Source organism: Amblyraja radiata, chromosome 30 (assembly GCF_010909765.2).
Source record: "Amblyraja radiata isolate CabotCenter1 chromosome 30, sAmbRad1.1.pri, whole genome shotgun sequence".
Classification (NCBI taxonomy): Eukaryota; Metazoa; Chordata; class Chondrichthyes; order Rajiformes; family Rajidae; genus Amblyraja; species Amblyraja radiata.
Genome location: NC_045985.1, coordinates 1,681,130 through 1,704,998, shown reverse-complemented (window position 1 = coordinate 1,704,998; position 23,869 = coordinate 1,681,130). Strand labels below are relative to the sequence as shown.

General features: G+C 46.2%; 1 protein-coding gene and 1 long non-coding RNA gene across 2 annotated transcripts in view; one reads left to right on the top strand and one right to left on the bottom strand.

Moving 5' to 3' along the window:
* The window catches only part of LOC116990070 (butyrophilin subfamily 1 member A1-like), a gene marked incomplete at its 3' end in the record, with an annotated part of 338,852 nt that overhangs the window by 73,349 nt on the left and 241,634 nt on the right, over positions 1–23,869 (bottom strand). The gene's annotated exons all lie outside the window — the stretch shown is intronic.
* LOC116990079 lies at positions 19,586–22,141 on the top strand. The gene is made up of 3 exons (XR_004416400.1): positions 19,586–19,688; positions 19,976–20,053; positions 21,818–22,141. It is a non-coding gene; the product is annotated as an uncharacterized LOC116990079 (long non-coding RNA).

The following is a 23,869-nucleotide window of genomic DNA, read 5'->3' as shown; positions in this document are numbered from 1 at the left end:
TCTTGAACTTTTCCACATTTTGTCACGTTACAACCACAAACGTAAATGTATTTTATTGGGATTTTATGTGATAGACCAACACAAAGTGGCGCATAATTGTGAAGTGGAAGGAAAATGATACATGGTTTTCACATTTTTTTACAAATAAAAAACTGAAAAGTGTGGTGTGCAAAAGTGTTCAGCCCCCCCTGAGTCAATACTTTGTTGAACCACCTTTCGCTCCAATTACAGCTACAAGTCATTTGGGGTATGTCTCTACCAGCTTTGCACATCTGGAGACTGAATTTTTTGCCCATGAATGACTGGGCCATTCTAACACATGAATATGCTTTGATCTAAACCATTCCATTGTAGCTCTGGCTTTATGTTTAGGATCGTTGTCCTGCTGGAAGGTGAACCTCCGCCCCACTCTCAAGTCTTTAGCAGACTCTAACAGGTTTTCTTCCAAGATTGCCCTGTATTTGGCTCCATCCATCTTCCCATCAACTCTGACCAGCTTCCCTGTCCGTGCTGAAGAAAAGCATCCCCACAGCATGATGCTGCCACCACCATGTTTCACAGTGGGGATGGTGTGTTCAGGGTGATGTGCAGTGTTAGTTTTCCGCCACACATAGCGTTTTGCATTTAGGCCAAAAACTTCAATTTTGGTCTCATCTGACCAGAGCACCTTCCTCCACATGTTTGCTGTGTCCTCCACATTGCTTGTGGCAAACTGCAAACGGGACTTCTTATGGCTTTTTTTCAACAATGGCTTTCTTCTTGCCACTCTTCCATAAAGGCCCGATTTGTTGAGTGCACGACTAATAGTTGTCCTGTGGACAGATTCTCCCACCTGAGCTATGGATCTCTGCAGCTCCTCCAGAGTTACCATGGGCCTCTTGGCTGCTTCGCTGATCAATGCTCTCCTTGCCCGGCCTGTCAGTTTAGGTGGACGGCCAGTCTTGGTAGGTTTGCAGTTGTGCCATACTCTTTCCATTTTCGGATGATGCATTGAACAGTGCTCCGTGAGATGTTCAAAGCTTGGGATATTTTTTATAACCTAACCCTGCTTTAAACTTCTCCACAACTTTATCCCTGACCTGTCTGGTGTGTTCCTTGGGCTTCATGGTGCTGTTTGTTCACTAATGTTCTCTAGCAAACCTCTGAGGCCTTCACAGAACAGCTGTATTTATACTGAGATTAGATTACACACAAGTGGACTCTATTTACTAATTAGATGACTTCAGAAGGCAATTGGTTGCACTGGATTTTATTTAGGGGTATCAGAGTAAAGGGGGCTGAATACTTTTGCACACCACACTTTTCAGTTTTTTATTTGTAAAAAAATGTGAAAACCATGTATCATTTTCCTTCCACTTCACAATAAAATACATTTACGTTTGTGGTTGTAACGCGACAAAATGTGGAAAAGTTCAAGGTGTATGAACACTTTTGCAAGCCACTGTATATATAAATACACATGCAGACACACACACACATTTATACACACACACATATATACACACACACATATATATATATACACACGTGTATGCACACACATTTATAGAAACACGAGTAAATACATATATATATACGCACATATATGTCTGTGAGTGTGTGTGTCTGTGAGTGTGTGTGAGCGTGTGTGTGGGTGTGAGTGTATGTGTGTCTGTGTGTGTGTGTGTCTGTGTGTGTGTGTCTGTAAGTGTGTGTGTGTGTATGTGTGTCTGTGTGAGAGAGTGTGTGTGTGTGTGTGAGTGTGTGTGTCTGTGAGTGTATGTCTGTGAGTGAGTGTGCGTGTGTCTGTTTGTGTGTGCAAGTGTGAGTGTGTGTGTGTGTGTGTGTGTGTGTGTGTGTGTGTGTGAGTGTGTGTGTGTGTGTGTGAGTGTGTCTGTGAGTGAGTGTGTGGTCTGTGTTGTATGGGTGAGCGTGTGTCTGTGAGTGTGTGTGTGTGTCTGTGTGTGTGTGTGTGTGTGTGTGTGTGTCTGTGTGTGTGTGTGTGTGTGTCTGTGTGTGTGTGTGTGTGTGTGTGTGTGTGTGTGTGTCTGTGTGTGTGTGTGTGTGTGTGTGTGTGTGTGTGTGTGTGTGTGTGTGTGTGTGTCTGTGAGTGTGTGTGTGTGTGTGTCTGTGTGTGTGTGTCTGTGTGTGTGTGTGTGTGTGTGTGTGAGTGTGTGTGTGTGTGTGTGTGTGTGTGTGTGTGTGTGTGTGTCGGGTTGAGGCGTGTTGCTAGGCAACAGTGGGTGGTTGGGCTGCAACTCTCGCGTGGACCGGTCACGTGGTCAGGGGGCGACGGTTGGGCGGTTGGAATTCAAATGGTTGGCAGTTGGACCCGGGGACGTGAGGTCTGATGCCGTGTGTGTGTGTGTGTGACGTGTGTGTGTGTGTGACGTTTTGTGTGTGTGTGTGACGTGTGTGTGTGTGACGTGTGTGTGTGTGACGTGTGTGTGTGGTAGAGAGTACAGACGCTGTGAGGGCTGATGCAGAGTTAGCTAGCCATCTATCTATCAAAGATTATAGAGCGGATTATAGATTATAGATCACAAAACGGCGTCGAGAATCACACACGTCATACTAGGCAGTTTTCCGCAGATTGGTGCATCTTGAATCTTGCTCTGTTCTATAGGGAGGTTTCACGGCGGTGGGGTCACGACCCATGACCCGTTCTGTTGCTACGCTACACCAAGTGGATTACACGCGATGAACTGCAGGTAGGCATTTACCATTGTTTCCAACATAGCCGACCCGTTAAAACCCGCCCAAAATGTCAATGTTTGCGCTGTAAATAATTATGGAAACCGGGATAAGCGTGAGAGACATTTATCCTACTTCAGAATTCCAAAAGTGAGGAGAAATGACGGTAGATAGAAGCGAGAGCTGAAGGGACAACAACAGCCAGAGTGCTTGGCGAACATTGGCCGTTTGCTCACTGCATTTCATCAACTAAGGCAATATTTGTGTTTTTTCTTCATTCCTTTGGCATCTAAAAAGTTTCAGAAGTGATAAATCTGGCTGTAAATTTTTTTAATCGCCCATGGTTCCCAAGTGGGTTTTACATACAAAATGAAAACGCCTCTGAAGAAAAATTTACAGCCGGATTTATCACTTCTGAGAATTTTTAGATGCCAAAGGAATCAAGAAAAAACACAAATAATGCCTTACTGTTGATGAAATGCAGTGAGCAAACGCGATAATTCCCAATATTTTCAATGTTTACCAAGCACTTTAGCTGCTGTTGTCCCTTCAGCTCTCGCTTCTATTTACCTTCATTTCGCTTCACGTTTGGAATGCTAAAGTTGGGTACGATGTCTCTCACACTTACCCCGACTCACACAATTTTTTACAGCGCAAAAATGCAACATTTTGGCGGTTTTTAAACGGGTAGGAAAGTACGCGCTTCTAGCATTAATAACATATACCGGAATTGCCGGATGTCTTCCAGTTGGATTTAGCTGCTCCGTGCCTCGAGCCCTATGACCCAGTGACCTTTCGTGCAATCACCCTATAATCTGTGCTATCTATCCTCTCTCTCCCACTCTGTCTCTCTCCCCCTCCCCTCTCTATCTCCCTCTCACTCTCTCATTCCTCTCTCTCCCCCACTCTCTATCATTCGTCTCTCTCTCTCCCTCTCATTTCTATCTGTCTCTCATTCCTCTCCCCCTCTCCCCTCTCTCTCACCAAAAAAAATAATATATATATATTGTACACACACACAGACATACTGATATATATACTGATATATATATGTATTTTAAATACACACGCACACATATATAGAAAAATATATGCTGATATATATACAGATGTATATCCTGATATATATGCTGACGTCACAGCAGGAGGTTGCTGGGGCAGCTGCGATGTGTGTGCGTGTCTGTGTGCATCTGTGTGTGTGTGTGTGTGTCTGTGTGTGTGAAACATAGAAAATAGGTGCAGGAGGAGGCTATTCGGCCCTTCGAGCCAGCACCGCCATTCATTGTGATCATGGCTGATCGTCCCCAATCAATAACCCGTGCCAGCCTTCTACCCATATCCCTTGATTCCACTGGCCCCTAGAGCTCTATCTAACTCTCTCTTAAATCCATCCAATGATTTGGCCTCCATTACCCTCTGTGGCAGGGAATTCCATAAATTCACAACTCTCTGGGTGAAAAAGTTTTTTCTCACCTCAGTCTTCAATGGCCTCCCATTTTCTTTTAAGTGTGGCCCCTGCTTCTGGACTCGCCCAACATTGGGAACATTTTTCCTGCATCTAGCTTGTCCAGTCCTTTTATAATTTTATATGTTTCTATAAGACCTTCCCCTCATCCTTCTAAACTCCAGTGAATACAAGCCCAGTCTTTTCAATCTTTCCTCGTATGACAGTCCCGCCATCCCAGGGATCAATCTTGTGAACCAACTCTGCACTGCCTCAATCAAGTTTCAAGTTTCAAGTGAGTTTATTGTCATGTGTCCCTGTATAGGACAATGAAATTCTTGCTTTGCTTAAGCACACAGAACATAGTAGGCATTTACTACAAAACAGATAAGTGTGTCCATATACCATAATATAAATATATACGCACATGAATAAATAAACTGATAAAGTGCAAATAACAGATAATGGGTTATTAATAATCAGAGTTTTGTCCGAGCCAGGTTTAATAGCCCGATGGCTGTGGGGAAGGTAGCTATTCCTGAACCTGGTTGTTGCAGTCTTCAGGCTCCTGTACCTTCTACCTGAAGGTAGCAGGGAGATGAGTGTGTGGCCAGGATGGTGTGGGTCTTTGATGATACTGCCAGCCTTTTTGAGGCGGCGAATGCGATAGATCCCCTCGATGGAAGGAAGGTCAGAGCCGATGATGGACTGGGCAGTGTTTACTATTTTTTGTAGTCTTTTCCTCTCCAGGGCGCTCAAGTTGCCGAACCAAGCCACGTTGCAACCGGTCAGCATGCTCTCTACTGTGCACCTGTTGAAGTTAGAGAGACTCCTCCTTGACAAACCGACTCTCCGTAATCTTCTCAGGAAGTAGAGGCGCTGATGAGCTTTCTTGATAATTATATTAGTGTTCTCGGAACTGTGACTGGCTACGCAGTCATGAGTATAGAGTGAGTACAGCAGGGGGCTGAGCACGCAGCCTTGAGGTGCTCCCGTGCTGATTGTTATCGAGGCTGACACATTTCCACCAATACGAACAGACTGTGGCCTGTGATTGAGGAAGTCGAGGATCCAATTGCAAAGGGATGCGCAGAGACCCAGTTCTGCGAGTTTGGTAACCAGCTTGGAGGGGATGATTGTGTTAAATGCCGAGCTGTAATCGATGAATAACAGCCTGACATACGAGTTTTTGTTGTCCAAGTGGTCCAGAGCGGAGTGGAGGGCCAGCGAGATCGCATCCACCGTTGATCTGTTGTGGCAGTAAGCCACAAGGATGTCCTTCCTCAAATTAGGAAACCAAAACTGTACGCAATACACCAGATGTGGTCTCACCAGAGCCCTATACAACTGCAAAAGAACCTCTTTACTCCTATACTGAAATACTGTTGTTATGAAGGCCAACATTCCATTAGCTTTCTTCACTGCCTGCTGTACCTGCATGCCAACTTTCAGTAACTGGTGTACAAGGACACCCAGGTCTCGCTGTACCTCCCCCCTTGCACTGTCACTGTCTGATTCACTGTCTTCATTCTGCAGATGATATCTTTCCTGCTGGAGTTCCTGACTGGGTCCTGCCGCTGGTCCTCACCATTTGTCTTCTCATTGCCGCCCACGGTGCTGTGTTTTATTGGAACTTGAAACAAAACAGATGCATTGAATCACTCCGCAAAAACCCAGATTGGGTCATCAAACCAGCCGACAAGGGAGGTGCCGTGGTAGTCTGGCGCGTCGATCTCTACAAAGCTGAGGCCACGCGCCAACTCTCGGACACCTCCTCCTACTTACCCGTGGACCATGACCCCACTGACGAGCACCAGGCCACCATTTCTAGCACCATCACCGACTTCATCAATTCCCACGCCCTGCCCGACCAAGCTTCCAACCTCATCGTTCCCCAGCCCCGCACAGCCCGTTTTTACCTTCTCCCCAAAATCCACAAACCCGGCTCTCCCGGCAGACCCATTGTCTCTGCGTGTTCGTGCCCCACCGAACTCATCTCCACATACCTTGACTCCATCTTATCCCCCTTGGTCAAATCCCTTCCCACCTATGTTCTAGACACCTCAGACACTCTCCGCCGCCTCCACGCATTCCACTCTCTAGGCCCTCACCCCCTCATCTTCACCATGGATGTCCAGTCACTCTACACCTCCATCCCCCACCAGGATGGCCTCGGAGCCCTCCGGTTCTCCCTCGACCAGAGGAGCAACCTATACCCAGCCACTGACACTCTCCTCCGCTTAGCGGAGTTGGTCCTCACCCTCAACAACTTTACATTTGACTCCTCCCATTTCCTCCAAACACAAGGCGTAGCTATGGGCACACGCATGGGCCCCAGCTACGCCTGCCTCTTTGTCGGGTACGTTGAACAATCCTTGTTCAAGACGTACCAGGGCCCCATCCCCGACCTCTACCTCCGTTACATTGACGACTGCTTTGGGGCCACCTCCTGCACCTACACACAACTCACTGACTTCATCCACTTCACCACCAACTTCCATCCGGCACTCCAATACACCTGGACCATTTCCCACACTTCCCTACCATTCCTTGACCTCACCATCTCCATCGCAGGGGACAGACTCCTGACCGACATACATTACAAACCCACTGACTCACATGGCTACCTGGACTACACGTCTTCCCACCCTGCCCCCTGTAAAGACTCCATCCCCTACTCCCAATTCCTCCGCCTACGCCGCATCTGTTCCCAGGATGAGACATTCCATACCAGGGCATCGGAAAAATGTCCTCGTTCTTCAGGGAACGGGGATTCCCCTCCGCCACCATAGATGAAGCTCACACCAGGGTCTCATCCATACCCCGCAACACTGCCCTCTCTCCCCATCCCCGCACTCGCAACAAGGGCAGAGTCCCTCTGGTCCTCACCTTTCACCCCACCAGCCGGCAAATACAACACATAATCCTCCACCATTTCCGCCACCTCCAACGTGACCCCACCACTCGCCACATCTTCCCATCTCCCCCCATGTCCGCCTTCCGCTAAGACCGCTCCCTCCGCAACTCCCTCGTCAATTCTTCCCGTACCACCCCCTCCCCGGGCACTTTCCGTTGCAACCGCAAGAAATGCAACACCTGTCCCATCACCTCCCCCCTCGACTCCATTCAAGGACCCAAGCAGTCGTTCCAGGTGCGACAAAGGTTCACCTGTACCTCCTCCAACCTCATCTACTGCATCCGCTGCTCTAGATGTCAGCTGATTTACATCGGGGAGACTAAACGGAGGTTGGGCGATCGTTTCGCCGAACACCTCCGCTCAGTCCGCAATAACCAATCTGACCTCCCGGTGGCTCAGCACTTCAACTCCCCCTCCCATTCCCAATCCGGCCTCTCTGTCCTGGGCCTCCTCCATTGCCAGAGTGAGCAACAGCGGAAATTAGAGGAACAGCACCTCATATTCCGCCTGGGGACCTTGCGTCCGGATGGCATTAACATTGAATTCTCCCAATTTTGCTAGCCCTTGCTGTCTCCTCCCATTCCTTAACCCTCTAGCTGTCTCCTCCCATCCGCCCGCCCTCGGGCTCCTCCTCCTCCCCTTTTCCTTCCTTCTCCCCCCCACCCCCCATCAGTCTTAAGAAGGGTTTCGGCCCGAAACGTCGCCTATTTCCTTTGCTCCATAGATGCTGCTGCACCCGCTGAGTTTCTCCAGCAATTTTGTGTACCTTCGATCTTCCAGCATCTGCAGTTCCTTCTTGAACACAATGCATTAAAAGTACGTTTGGTTAAACAACAGCGTAAGATGCAGGTCAGGAAATCCGGGTGGGTTCTCCCAGATTCCCACTGTAACTGCAGCGGAAAACCAGAGCACTCTCCGCTGGGCTTCCACCTTCCAGCAGCCCCTGGGGTAACATTGTACATGTGTGAACGGGCGATCGGCGTGGACACGATGGGCCGAAGGGCCTGTTTCCATGCTGTATCTCTGAACTAAAGAAAAGTAAACATTACCAAAGTTGGGTAACGCTGGGTTGTCAGGGTTCCAGTGAATGGCCATCACAGCTGTGTTTCACTTTGGTGTGAAATCCATCCTCAGACTCTGAAGGTGAAAGAAAAGGCTTTAGCTGGGGTTGACTAGACAGGGCGAGGGCAGCTTCCAGACACTGATGGTAACTCCAGCCGGGAACAACAGCGAGGTGAAGCTGCATCCTCCACTCTGCAACTGTGCTCTCTGCCAGCTTCATCCGTGGCTGTATCCTCAACCACTGGTCCCCCTCCCCGGGGAACACACACATATATGTATACACACACACACATATATACATACACACATACATTCTGAAGAATGGTCTTGACCCATAACATCACCCATTGCTTCTCTCCTGCGATGCTGCCTGACCTGCTCATTTACTCCAGCATTTTGTGTCTACTTCACATACATATATACACCCACATAAACACATATATGCACACACATATATATATTTACATGTATATGTGTGTGTGAGGATATGCATGTGTGACTATGTCTAAGTGTGGGTATATATACATATATATATACCCACAAGTATATACACGCACACATATATATGTACACACAGGTATATACAGACACACCACACACACATTTGTGGGTGTATGTACATATATGTGTATATGTATATATGTGTGTGAATATATATATATATATATATATATATATACACCAATGTATATACATGCACACATACACATGCATATTTATATACCCTTACACACATATATACATACACACATGTGTGCTTATGTATGTGTGTGTGTGTGCATATATAGAAACAGAAAATAGGTGCAGGAGGAGGGCATTCGGCCCTTCGAGCCAGCACCGCCATTCATTTAGGCTGTGGGCCGAGGAGCTTTATTCCAGTGTTTCGTGACCCAAGTCACAGAACTACATGAAATTTTCACATATTGTGTAAAATAATTATATAAATCACCCCTGAAACTCGTCATGAACAAGACTTGCACATTTTTTATTAAATTAGAGAAAAAACGGAAATATTTCGGGTATTTTTAGTCCAATCAAAGCACGTTTAACATTGAGTTGTCTGCCAGTTGGCCAATCACGCGCTTTGTTTCAGGCTAGCACACATCATAGCTGAGAGGGCTTCACTGATGCCTGTTTTACTGGAGATTCCGATGAAGGTTCTTTGTCGTGGAAACTTGCAGCAGGGTAATTGAATTTAGTGAGAAAAGCATTAAGAAGTCTGAAAATGTGCAGCTAAGTGGATAGAAGTGGAAGAAAGTCTTGAAAGCAAAGTCCCTGCTGAGATGCTGCAACACAAAGTTGTGAAACTTTGTGAATCAACTCAAACTGAAAGGTAAGATCTAAAGTCTGAATTTATGAAAATTAATCTGTATGGACTTTAATTAATTTAATTGCACCGTTTATAATGTGAAAAAATGAGATTTGGAGGCTGTACATTCACTCATTAATTCACTCATTAATTCACTCACTCGTTCACTTATTCATTCATTCATGAAGTTGAGGGCCTAAACTATAAGTATCAATAACAAGGTAAATTAAACATTTTCACTAATGCCAGCTTGTTGTAGAGTAATAAGTCTTAATCATCTAATCTCGGAGCTGCCTGCGATAACTTACCGGGAAAAGGTGCTTTGATCGCGGGGCCTATGTATTTAACATAGTGAAGCCGTGGTCTCAATTAAAAAGCGGCCGATTCGCAAACGCGGATCTTCTCCGCGGGGGTGGGTTGGGGTGGGGGGGGCGGTAATGAGTGCCATCTGTAGCGGCAGTTTCCAGGAAAACGGAAGAATATATCTATCTGTAATATATAATAATAGGTATAATAATATATTATATTATTATACCTATATTACTATCTGGAATATATATAGTTATAATAATATATTATTATATAATATATATATATATATATATTATATTATTATGCCTATATTACTATCTGGAATATATATATAGGTATACTGATATATAGTTTAAATGGACTGCAACACGGAAATAGGCTGCCCATCGTTACTTTCCCGATCTCATTTTCTAATTAGTTTAATTAATGTGCAACTTTCGGCAATGATGAGTTATGACTTGCTTCTCAATTATATTTCATCTAAATATGTGGAAAGTTTCATGTAGTTTGGTGACTTGGGTCACTAAAACTGATTTCTAGACACATTTTTGATGCTCGGCCCACAGCCTAATTGTGATCATGGCTGATCGTCCCCAATCAATAACCCGTGCCTGCCTTCTCCCCATATCCCTTGATTCCACTAGCCCCTTAAATCCATCCAGTGAATTGGCCTCCTCTGCCCTCTGTGGCAGGGAATTCCACAAATTCACAACGCTCTGGGTGAAAACGTTTTTTCTCACCTCAGTCTTAAATGACCTCCCCTTTATTCTAAGACTGTGGCCCCTGGTTCTGGACTCGCCCAACATTGGGAACATTTTTCCTGTATATAGCTTGTCCAGTCTTTTATAATTTTATATGTTTCTCTAAGATGCGCCCTCATCCTTCTAAACTCCAGTGAATACAAGCCTAGTCTTTTCAATCTTTCCTCATATGACAGTCCCTCCATCCCAGGGATCAATCTTGTGAACCTATGCTGCACTGCCTCAATCACAAGGATGTCCTTCCTCAAATTAATAGGTGCAGTAGTAGGCCATTTGGCCCTTTGAGCCAGCACCGCCATTCAATGTGATCATGGCTGATCATCCCCAATCAGTACTCCGTTCCTAAATTCTTCCCATATGCCCTGACTCCGCTATTTTTAAGAGCCCTATCTAGCTCCCTCTTGAAAGCATCCAGAGAACCTTCCTCCATCGCCCTTTGAGGCAGGGAATTCCACAGACTCACCACTCTCTGAGAAAAAGTGTTTCCTCGTCTCCATTCTAAATGGCTTATTCCTTATTCTTATTAAGAGACCAAAACTGTACACAAAACTCCAGATGTGGTCTTATCAGAACCCTATACAACTGCAGAAGAACCTCTTTTCTCCTATACTGAAATCCTCTTGTTATGAAGGCCAACATTCCATTAGCTTTCTTCACTGCCTGCTGTACCTGCACGTCAACTTTCAGCGACTGGTGTACAAGGACACCGAGGTCTCACTGCACCTCCCCCTTACCTAACCGCATTGAGATAATAATCTGCCCCCTTGTTTTTGCCATCGAAGTGGATAACCTCACATTTATCTATATTATACTGCCTCTGCCACGCATCTGCCCACTCACTCAACATGTCATGGTCACCCTGCAACCTCCTAACATCCTCTTCACAGTTCACATTGCCACCCAGCTTTGTGTCATCCACAAACTTCCTAGTGTTGCTCCTGATTCCCTCTTCCAAATCATTAATATATATGGTAAACAGTTGTGGCCGCAACACCGAGCCTTGCGGCACTCCGCTCGCCACTGCCTGCCATTCTGAAAAGGACCCGTTCACTCCTACTCGTTGCTTCCGGTCTGCCAACCAATTTTCTATCCACGTCAACACCCTACCCCCAATACCATGTGCTCTAATTTTAGTCACCAGTCTCCCGTGCGGGACCTTATCAAAGGCTTTCTGAAAGTTTAGATACACTACATCCACTGGCTCCTCTTCATCGATTTTACTTGTCACACCCTCAAAAAATTCCAGATTAGTCAAGCATGATTTTCCTTTCATAAATCCATGCTGACATGGACTAATTCTTTTACTGCTATCCAAATGCCCCATTATTACCTCTTTAATAATTGACTCCAGCATCTTTCCCACCACCGAATTCAGGCTAATTGGTCTGTAATTCCCTATTTTCTCTCTCGCTCCTTTCTTGAAAAGTGGGATAACATTAGCTATCCTCCAATCCACAGGAATTGATCCTAAATCTATTGAACATTGGAAAATGATCACCAATGCATCCACTATTTCTAGAGCCACCTCCCTGAGGACCCTGGGATGTAGACCATCAGGCCCAGGGGATTTATCATCCTTCAGTCCCATTAGCCTACCCAATAATATTTCTCGCCGAATGAAAATTTCTTTCAGTTCCTCTACCCCCTTAGATCCTCTATCCTCCAGTACATCTGGGAGATTGTTTGTGTCTTCCTTAGTGAAGACAGATCCGAAGTACCTATTCAACTCTTCTGCCATTTCCTTGTTCCCCATAATAATTTCACCCGTGTCTGCCTTCAAGGGACCCACATTTGACTTTGCTATTCTTTTTCCCTTAACATATCTAAAGAAGCTTTTACTGTCCTTCTTTATATTCCTGGCCAGCTTCCCCTCGTACTTCATCTTTTCAGCCCGTATTGCCCGTTTTGTTTCCTTCTGTTGTCCTACGAAAGTTTCCCAATCCTCTGGCTTCCGGCTACTCTTTGCTGTGTTATACATCTTTTCTTTTAGTTTTATTCTATCCCTAACTTCTCTTGTCAGCCACGGTTGCCTCCTACTCCCCTTAGAATCTTTCTTCCTTTTTGGAATGAAATGATCCTGCATCTTCCGGATTATGCCCAGAAATTCCTGCCATTGCAAGTCAAGTCAAGTCAAGTTTATTTGTCACATACACATACGAGATGTGCAGTGAAATGAAAAGTGGCAAATGCTCGCGGACTATGTGCAAAAAGACAAACAACCAAACAAACTATAAACACAATCATAAACACACACTTATACCTTTACATATTAAATATTGGAAGGAAAAACGGTCAGTAAAGTTAGTCCCTGGTGAGATTTACAGTCCGAATGGCCTCTAGGAAGAAACTCCTTCTCAACCTCTCCGTTCTCACAGCATGGCAACGGAGGCGTTTGCCTGACCGTAGCAGCTGGAACAGTCCGTTGCAGGGGTGGAAGGGGTCTCCCATGATTTTGTTGGCTCTGGAGTTGCGCCTCCTGATGTATAGTTCCTGCAGGGGGGCGAGTGAAGTTCCCGTAGTGCGTTCGGCCGAACGCACTACTTTCTGCAGAGCCTTCTTGTCCTGGGCAGAGCAATTCCCAAACCAGATGGTAATATTTCCGGACAAGATGCTTTCCACAGCCGCTGCGTAGAAGCACTGGAGGATCCTCGGAAACACTCTGAATTTCCTCAATTGCTTGAGGTGGTAAAGGCGCTGCCTTGCCTTACTCACGAGTGCTGCGGCGTGTGATGTCTATGTCATATCCTCAGAGATGTCGACTCCCAGATATTTAAAACAGCTCACCCTATCCACAGTATCCCCATTTATCCTCAATGGTGTGTACGTCCTCGGATGATGTGCCCTCCTAAAGTCCACGATCAGCTCCTTCGTTTTTTTGATGTTCAAGAGGAGGCTGTTATCCTGGCACATTGCTGTTCCACCGTTGTTCCTGCTAGTATCCCTTTCCAGTCTACCTTGGCCAGCTCCCCTCTCATGCCTTCATAGACCCCTTTGTTCAACTGCATCACTGACACTTCCGATTTAACCTTCTACTTCTCAAATTGCAGATTAAAACTAATCATATTATGATCACTACCTCCAAGCGGTTCCTTTACCTCGAGTTCTCTTATCATATCTGGCTCATTGGACAACACTAAATCCAGAATTGCCTTTTCTCTGGTCGGCTCCATTACATGCTGCTCTAAGAATCCATCTCGGAGGCATTCTCCAAACTCTCTTTGTTGAGGTCCTGAACCAACCTGATTTCCCCAGTCTACCTGCATATTGAAATCCCCCATCACCATAGTGGCATTACCTTTGTTACATGCCAGTTTTAATTCCTGCTGCAATTTACACCCTACATCCGGGCTACTATTTGGGGGTCTGTAGATAACACCAATTAGTGTCTTCTTGCCTTTACAATTCCTCAACTCAATCCACAGTGACTCTAGCTCGTCAGTCCCTATGTCTCCCCTCGCAAGGGACTGAATTTCATCCCTCACCAGCAGAGCTACCCCTCCCCCCCTCCCCCCCCTCTCTCCTCCCTCTGCCTGTCCTTTCAATAGGATGTATAACCCTGAATATTAAGTTCAGGGTTATAGGGGGGTTGCACGTAAGGTCACTGGGCCATAGGGCTTGACGCACGGAAGCGCTCAATCCATCTGGAGGACATCCGTAACTTCCGGTATATGTTATTAATGCAAGAAACGTACTTTCCTACCTGTTAAAAACCGCCAAAATGATGTATTTTTGCGCTGAAAAAAATTGTGGAAGTCGGGGTAAGTGTGAGAGACATCGTACCCAACTTTAGAATTCCAAACGTGAAGCGAAATGAAGGTAAATAGAAGCGAGAGCTGAAGGGACAACAGCAGCTAAAGTGCTTGGTAAACATTGGCCGTGCAGATATCGGAATTGAAAATATTGGGAATTATCGCGTTTGCTCACTGCATTTCATCAACAGTAAGGCATTATTTGTGTATTTTCTTGATTCCTTTGGTATCTAAAAAGTCTCAGAAGTGATAAATCTGGCTGTAAATTTTTGCTACAGATGCGTTTTCTTTTTGTATGTATAAATCCACTTGAGAACCATGGGCGATTTAAAAATTTTACAGCCAGATTTATCACTTCTGAAACTTTCTAGATGCCAAAGGAATCAAGAAAAAACACAAATAATGCCTTAGTTGATGAAATGCAGTGAGCAAACGGCCAATGTTCGCCAAGCACTCTGGCTGTTGTTGTCCCTTCAGCTCTCACTTCTATCTACCGTCATTTCTCCTCACTTTTGGAATTCTGAAGTAGGATAAATGTCTCACACGCTTATCCCGATTTCCATAATGATTTACAGCGCAAACATTGACAATTTCGGCGAGTTTTAACGGGCCCGCTACGCTGGAAAAAATGGTCCGTGCCAACCTGCAGTTCATCGCGTGTACTCCACTTGGTTTAGCCTAGCAACAGTATGGGTCATGGGTCGTGACCCGACTGCCATGAAACCTCCCTATACATCTATATATATACATCTATGTATATATATATATATATATATATACACATCTATATATATCTATATCTATATATCTATATCTATCGTACTATATCTATCTATATATATAGCTATATATATATATATATGTATGTATGTGTGTGTGAATCCTTCCAATCCCAGCACACACGGCGAGTCTATAAACCTCTTAACCTATAAACCAGGAAGACTCCTCCGGGTCCAGGTCAGTCTCACCCTCTTACGACCCTCAGACACCTCGAGCTGCGGACCAGCTGTTTCCACATCCAGGGTGAGGGAGACTGGGGGGGAAAAGCAGAGACTCAGCGCGGCCCTGGGACTGAAAGAGGTCGGGGGGGGGTGGGGGGTGGAGTGAGCGGCTGTGAAAATGGGCTGAACTGAATACTGGGCCACTGTCAGAGTTGTCCAAGACTCCGGCCCGCATTAAGGAAACCTGTTCGCAATAACCAACCTGATCTCCCGGTGGCTCAGCACTTCAACTCCCCCTCCCATTCCGAACCCGACATTTCTGTCCTGAGCCTCCTCCATGGCCAGAGTGAGTCCCACCGCATATTGGAGGAGCAGCACCTCATATTTCACTTGGGCAGTTTACACCCCAGCGGTATGAACATTGACTTCTCTAATTTCCCCTTCTCAGCTCTCCCTCAGCCCTCTTCTACTGCTGCTTCTTCTTCTTTGGAGTTTACGGCAGCCGGCATCCGCAATGTTGCATTGCTGCCACCTTCTGGCTTCACTCCACAGTCCTCATGTCTTTACATTAGATCCTTTTTATAAGGCCAGAGGCCCTCAAGAAATTAAACAACACCTTTACTCCTTGTCCTTTCCCTCCACACTCTAGAATGTTCTTTACTGATATATCTGTCATTCCAATTTTCTTCATTTCATTGATCAAAACTCTTCTTTCTGTTTCATATCTCCTACATGCAACTAGAGCATGCTGAACTGTTTCCGGCTGATGGCATTCCTCACACATCCCAGTAGGGTGTTTTCCCAACATTTTTAATGTGCTGTTCAGGTGAGTGTGTCCTATCCGCAATCTTGCTAATACTACCTGTTCTCTCCTGTTCCCCCCTCTTCTTGCTGTAATGCCCACTCTGTTTTGTAGGGAATAGAGGTGTCTCCCCTCTGTCTCCTGTTCCCAGTATTGTTGCCATTCCTGATTTATTTTCTTCCACACAATGTGTCTTTCTTCAGATTTGGATAATTGTAGGTTTACCTCTATGTTCTCTTTTTTAACGGCCTCTTTTGCTAATTGATCCACTTTTTCATTTCCTAGCACACCAATGTGTGCTGGGACCCACAACAAAGTCACGTCACTGCCCTTCCTTGTTACTTGGCTTAATAGTAGTAGAATTTCATACACTAGGTCAGGCCGCCTATGGGATGCACCAGACCCAATACTCTGGATTGCAGACAATGAGTCGCTACATATTAATATTTTGCATGGTTGCACCTGTTCTATCCACCGAACTGCCATCAAAATAGCGTACAGTTCCACTGTATATACTGCCAAATAGTTATTTGTTCTTTTGCAAATCTCAACATTCATCCCTTGCACTACCACAGCTGCCCCTGTTGTTTCAGCTACTGGGTCCTCCCTCAGCCCTCTGGCTCCACCTCTTCCTTTCTTCTTCCCCCCGCCCGCACTTGTCTAGCTTTGAGGAAACTTCGCCCGGTTTCACTTTCTTCAACCCGCCCATTTCTGGCTTCCGTTAGATGAAAACTTGAGAGGATTTCAACCTCGCTCTGTCTCTGTCTCTGTCTCCCCCGGCGGCCGCTGTTCCCCTGCGGGAGTCCCGGACTCCAGGCTGAAGAAAGCGCTCTGTCTGACGCCGGTTACTTTACTCCGCGCTGTTGCTGGGCGCCGGTGACAGACTCGGCCCCCGGGGGTAAGGAGGGTCCCGGCCGGAGGGAGGGAGGGAGGGAGGGGAAGCGGCCGCGCCGGCCGGGGATTGATCAGGTGAGTGGGGTCTCCGGGACAACTCACGGCGCCGGAGCCGCTGGGACAAAGCGATCGATCACTCACCCGTTTGCCAGCGGCATTCGGTGAAAGGGAATCCCCGCTGTCCCGGCCCGGCCCGGCCCACTGCCCCCGGGGCACGGCTCGGTCCCAGGCCCCGGTAGGTTTCCGGGCACGGCTCGGTCCCAGGCCCCGGTAGGTTTCCGAAGTCTGGTCGCTCGGGAGCCGGTGCGGGTCAGGGAGGGAGGGAGGGAGGGAGGGAGGCGGCTGTCGGTGACACATCGGGAGAGCTGGCCGGTCACCGGGATTTGTTTAATCCCAGTGGTCACATTCTGTATGTGACGGGCGGGCGGGCGGGATGTGGCCGCGATTGCAAGAAGGGAACTTGCTGCTCCACTGTGTGAAACTCTGGGCCGGCGGCGGCGACAAACTACGCTGAAACAGTCAATGTGTAACTGCTGAGAACATATTAATGTAACAACCAGAATTTCACAGCGACTGCATCCTCTGTAACCCCCTTCCTCACTTCCTACTTACCGCACTCCCCCAAGCCCGGCGCGGTCTCCCTGAGGAACCCCGGTCTCAGAGCAGCTCCTCGGCTTTCTTATATAGGGGGGTTGCACGTAAGGTCACTGGGCCATAGGGCTTGACGCACGGAGCCGCTCAATCCATCTGGAGGACATCCGGAACTTCCAGGATATGTTATTAATGCAAGAAACGCGTACTTTCCTACCTGTTAAAAACCGCCAAAATGTTGAATTTTTGCGCTGAAAAAAATCGTGGAAGTCGGGATAAGTGTGAGAGACATCGTACCCAACTTTAGAATTCCAAACGTGAAGCGAAATGAAGGTAAATAGAAGCGAGAGCTGAAGGGACAACAACAGCTAAAGTGCTTGGTAAACATTGGCCGTGCAGATATCGGAATTGAAAATATTGGGAATTATCGCGTTTGCTCACTGCATTTCATCAACAGTAAGGCATTATTTGTGTTTTTTCTTGATTCCTTTAGTATCTAAAAATTCTCAAAAGTGATAAATCTGGCTGTAAATTTTTCTTCAGATGCGTTTTCATTTTGTATGTAAAACCCCACTTGGGAACCATGGGCGATTAAAAAAATTTACAGCCAGATTTATCACTTCTGAAACTTTTTAGATGCCATGACCCATCCTGTTGCTCCGCTACACCAAGTGGATTACACGCGATGAACTGCAGGTAGGCACTTACCATTGTTTCCAACATAGCCGACCCGTTAAAACCCGCCGAAAATGTCAATTTTTGCGCTGTAAATAATTATGGAAATCGGGATAAGCGTGAGAGACATTTATCCTCCTTCAGAATTCCAAAAGTGAGGAGAAATGACGGTAGATAGAAGTGAGAGCTGAAGGGACAACAACAGCCAGAGTGCTTGGCGAACATTGGCCGTTTGCTCACTGCATTTCATCAACTAAGGCAATATTTGTGTTTTTTCTTGATTCCTTTGGCATCTAAAAAGTTTCAGAAGTGATAAATCTGGCTGTAATTTTTTTAATCGCCCATGGTTCCCAAGTGGGTTTTTACATACAAAATGAAAACGCCTCTGAAGAAAAATTTACAGCCGGATTTATCACTTCTGAGCCTTATTAGATACCAAAGGTATCAAGAAAAAACACAAATAATGCCTTACTGTTGATGAAATGCAGTGAGCAAACGCGATAATTCCCAATATTTTCAATTCCGATATCTGCACGGCCAATGTTCACCAAGCACTTTAGCTGTTGTTGTCCCTTCAGCTCTCGCTTCTATTTACCTTCACTTCGCTTCACGTTTGGAATTCTAAAGTTGGGTACGATGTCTCTCACACTTTCCCCAACTTCCACAATTTTTATTCAGCGCATAAATTCAACATTTTGGCGGTTTTTAACAGGCAGGAAAGTACGTTTCTTGCAGTAATAACATATACCGGAAGTTACGGATGTCCTCCAGATGGATTGAGCGGCTCCATGCGTCAAGCCCTATGGCCCAGTGACCTTACGTGCAACCCCCCTATTGTGTGTAGTTTTGGTCTCCAAACTTGAGGAAGGACATTCTTGCTATTGAGGCAGTGCGGAGTAGGTTCACAATGTTAATTCCAGGGATGGCGGGACTGTCATATGTTGATAGAATGGACCGGCTGTGCTTGTATATTCTGGAATTTAACAGGGTGAGAGGAGATCTTATTGAAACATAAAAGACTACTAAGGGTTTGAACACGCTAGAGGTAGGAAACATATTCCCGATGTTGGGGGAGTCCAGGACCAGGGGCCACAGTTTAAGAATAAGAATAAGCCTTGAGAACGGAGATGAGGAAACATTTTTTCACCCAGAGAGTTGTGAGTCTGTGGAATTCTTTTCCCTCAGAAGGCGGTGGAGGCCGGTTCTCTGGATGCTTTCAAGAGAGAGCTAGATAGGGCTCTTAAAGATAGCGGAGTCAGGGGATATGGGGAGAAGGCAGGAACGGGGTACCGATTGGGGATGATCAGCCATGATCATATTGAATGGTGGTGCTGGCTCGAAGGGGCGAATGGTCTACTCATGCACCTATTGTCTGTTCCATATTGTCTATTGACAGGTTTGATGGCGAAACTGGGACTAGAAATTCCCGGGAGAGGTTTGTCCCAGACCCGGCCTCCGTGACGGGAGACTCAAGGAGCAGATTGTAAAGGGAGCAGGGGTCCCGGTGCGGAGCCTGGAGTCCTTTGGCCACCGGTTGCCCTTGGCCACCCCGCACAAGGTGTGACCTTTCACCCCGCACAAGGTGTGACCTTTCACCCCGCACAAGGTGTGACCTTTCACCCCGCACAAGGTGTGACCTTTCACCCCGCACAAGGTGTGACCTTTCACCCCGCACAAGGTGTGACCTTTCACCCTGCACAAGGTGTGACCTTTCACCCTCTGGTCAACAGTGAGTGGGGGTGGTGGACATCGGCAGCGGGGATGGAGGGGGAGGGGGGGGTGACAGCTTCGTGCCCATCACGGGTCTGTCTAACACTTCTCTCTCTCTTTCTCTCTCTCCCTCAGGCACTGACCCCTCCACTGGGATGGGAGTGGTTCACTGCGCTGTGTTGTTACTGAACTGGATCCTCAGCTCAGCCCACGGTAATGACCACAACACCTGGTCTGATTTCTATTTATTTATCTCATGGAGGGGGCTTCATGGAGTCAGAAGATTCATATTTTAAAATCACTCATTTTAATGCAGTTGTCCACATCACTTAATACGATCAGGTAGGAGGTTCTTCCTCCCTCTGTGAGCGATGATGGGAACTGCATGAGTAGGAGGCAACTTCATTTTCGTGGATAATCAGGATAGCAGGAAGCAGAGAGTGGATGCTGATCATTTTTCTCTCTGGGTGGCAAGATGGAAGGAGTGGTGTCCCACGGGGATTGGTGTTGAGGCCCCAATGTTATGTAAAAAAATAATCGTGGACAACCAGTGAAAATGTTCATATCCTGGCTTCATCCCTGAATTATAAGGTTATTAGTGATAGGAGCAGATTAAGGCCATTCCACCCAAGTCTACTCCGCCATTCAATCATGGCTGATCTATCTCTTCCTCCCTAACCCCATTAGAGACATAGTAATAGAGTGATACAGCATGGAAACAGGCCCTTCGGCCCAATTCGCCCACATAGGCCAACAATGTCCCATCTAAGGTACACAAAATCGCTGGAGAAACTCAGCGGGTGCAGCAGCATCTATGGAGCGAAGGAAATAGGCAACGTTTCGGGCCGAAACCCTTCTTCAGACCTATGTCCCGTGGTCCTCGATTCCCCTACTCTGGGTAAAAGACTCTGTGCATCTACCCAATCTATTCCTCTCATGATTTTGTACACCTCTATAAGATCTCCCCTCATCCTCCTGCGCTCCATGGAATAGAGACCCAGTCTACTCAACCTCTCCCTGTAGCTCACGCCCTCTAGTCCTGGCAACATCCTCGTAAATCTTTTCTGAAGTTTCTCAAGCTTGACAATATCTTTCCTATAACCTGGTGGCCAGAACTGAACACAATATTCTAAATGCGGTTTCACCAACGTCTTATACAAATGCAAGTTCTGTACTCAATACTCTGACTGATGAAGGCCAAAGAGCCGAAAGCCTTTTTGACCACCTTATGTACCATCTACACTAGTCACAGAGTGATACAGTGTGGAAACAGGCCCTTTGGCCCAACTTGTCCACACCGGCCAACAATGTCCCATCTACACTAGTCCCACCTGCCTGCGCTTGGTCCATATCCCTCTAAACCTATCCTGTCCTATCCATGTACCTGTCGAACTGTTTCTTAAAAGATTGGATAGTCCCAGGCTCAACTACCTCCTCTAGCAGCTTGTTCCATACACCCACCACCCTCTGTGTGAAAATGTTACCCCTCGAATTCCTATTAAATCTTTTCCCCTTCACCTTGAACCTATGTCCTGTGGTCTGCGATTCCCCTACTCTGGGTAAAAGACTCTGTGCATCTACCCGATCTATTCCTCTCATGATTTTGTACACCTCTATAAGATCTCCCCTCATCCTCCTGCGCTCCATGGAATAGAGACCTAGCTTACTCAACCTCTCCCTATAGCTCACACCCTCTAGTCCTGGCAACATCCTCGTAAATCTTTTCTGAAGATTCTCAAGCTTGACAATATATTTCCTATAACCTGGTGACCAGAACTGAACACAATATTCTAAATGCGGTTTCACCAACGTCTTATACAACTGCAAATTCTGTACTCAATACTCTGACTGATGAAGGCCAAAGAGCCAAAAGCCTTTTTGACCACCTTATGTGCCTGCGACTCGACCTTCAATAAGGGATTATCTTTATTGATTCCTTAAATAATTATATTTCCAATTATTTGAATTGACCCGCAGGTGAATTTCTCGTTATTGTACCGGGCGATGGTTTTGTAGCCACTGTAGGTGGAGATGTGGTGTTGGAATGTCAGCTTGTACCAGATATATTGACCAGCGACATGGTCGTGCAGTGGAGGAAGACAGGTCTCATCTCGCCAGTCCTTGTGTACAGACATGGACACGATGACACCCTCGCTCAACACCAGGATTACAGAGCAAGGGCCGAACTGTTTAAAGATGAAGTGACCAAAGGGAACATTTCCCTCAGAATAAAGAACGTAAGAAGGTTTGATGAAGGGGAATATACATGTTCAGTTACAGAGGGAACAGAGTATGAAAGTTCTGCAGCTCAACTACAAGTTCGAGGTGAGTAAGTAAAACACCGATGATTGACGATAAATGTAAAACGAAGAGATTGTAAAGAGCGTTCGCTCAACAATGTTGATTTATAATTACATAATTAAGAACTTGCTGCTGTTGTAATGTTTATATTGAGAAGTAACTTGACTAAATGGAGAAAGGGTTTCATCCCGAAACGTTGCCTGTTTCCTTCCCTCCATAGATGCTGCCTCACCCGCTGTTTCTCCAGCATTTTTATCTACCTTTGAGTAAATGAAGGGCAGCCATGGGAATATATTTAACTGGAGTTCCATCACATCTGTCCCAGTGTTTTTCATTGAGGGGAATGGAGAATGGATGTAGGGAAGATGCATCACAGTTGTACAGGATGTTGTTGAGATCTCACCTGGGGCACAGTGTACAGTCTTTGTCTCCTTACTGGAGGAAAAATGTACTTGCCATATGCAGCATATATGTACACACATATATATATATACATATATATACTCTCCCTTTGAAACTCCACCTCGTTGCGCTCATTTCCCAAATCAAGGTCAAGTATAATCCCACTGAGCGATGTATTAATTGCCTAGTGTGTCAGGAAACCCTTCTAGATGTATCAAACAAATGCTGCCACATCTAAGTCCTTGCCCCAGAGGCATTCAAGGTGAATATTGGTTGGTTGTGGAGGATGACTTCAAATTTCCCAATATTGACCATGAATGCTACTTCCAGGTGGCCAGATACTTGGATCCCCAGATACCTCCGTTCCACCTCACTATCCAGGTTCCAGCCGTTTACCCTGTCACTTCAGCCTGGATTTAATTCACCGCGACGCTGAAAACATTCTGCAGGTCAGGCAGCATCTGGGGAGAGAGAAGCAGAGTTGACATTTCTGCTCAATGACTTTCCATTGGAACTAGAAATAATTAGAAATTGTATAAGTATTGTTGCAAGAGGTTTGAGTACTTGAACAAAATGCTGTATGGTCCAAGTTGCTATTCTTCCTGACTATTGTTATTTCTACATCTGTCACTGATGCAGCTTTGGGGAGTTTGATCCGGATTCGGTTGCAGGGGTACCAGGGAGATGGAATCCAGCTCGTGTGTAAGTCCAGTGGATGGTATCCTGGACCAGAGATGCTGTGGATCGGTGAGGATGGACTGGTTTTACCACAAGCTGAAACAATGTACCATGAAGATACGGAAGGTCTTGTAAATGTGGAGCGCAACGTGACAGTAATGAGGCAATCAACAAACAAGTTCAAGTGTGTTGTTCAGTACAGATGGTTAAACATACAACGTGAGGCAATTGTTAAAATATCAGGTTTGTAAATGTTGCTGTTTGATCATTGAAGTATAAAGGTGATTTACATTCCATTGAAACCCCGACTGCCCAGAATGCTCACTGAGGTGCTCACATGTTTCCCAGTGATGATTTATCCACATCTCACTTCTGTGGGGAAATGATCACTGATTTTTAAAGACAGTTTACTATATGCGCCGTTCACTGTCTTCACTCTGCAGATTATATCTTCCCTGGAGTTCCTGACTGGGTCCTGCCGCTGGTCCCCACCATTTGTCTTCTCATTGCCGCCCACGTTGCTGTGATTTACTGGAACGTGAAACAAAACAGACGCATTAAAGGTACGTTAAACAACAGCGTAAGATGCAGGTCAGGAAATCCGGGCGGGATTCTCCCAGATTCCCACTGTAACTTCAGTGGAAAACC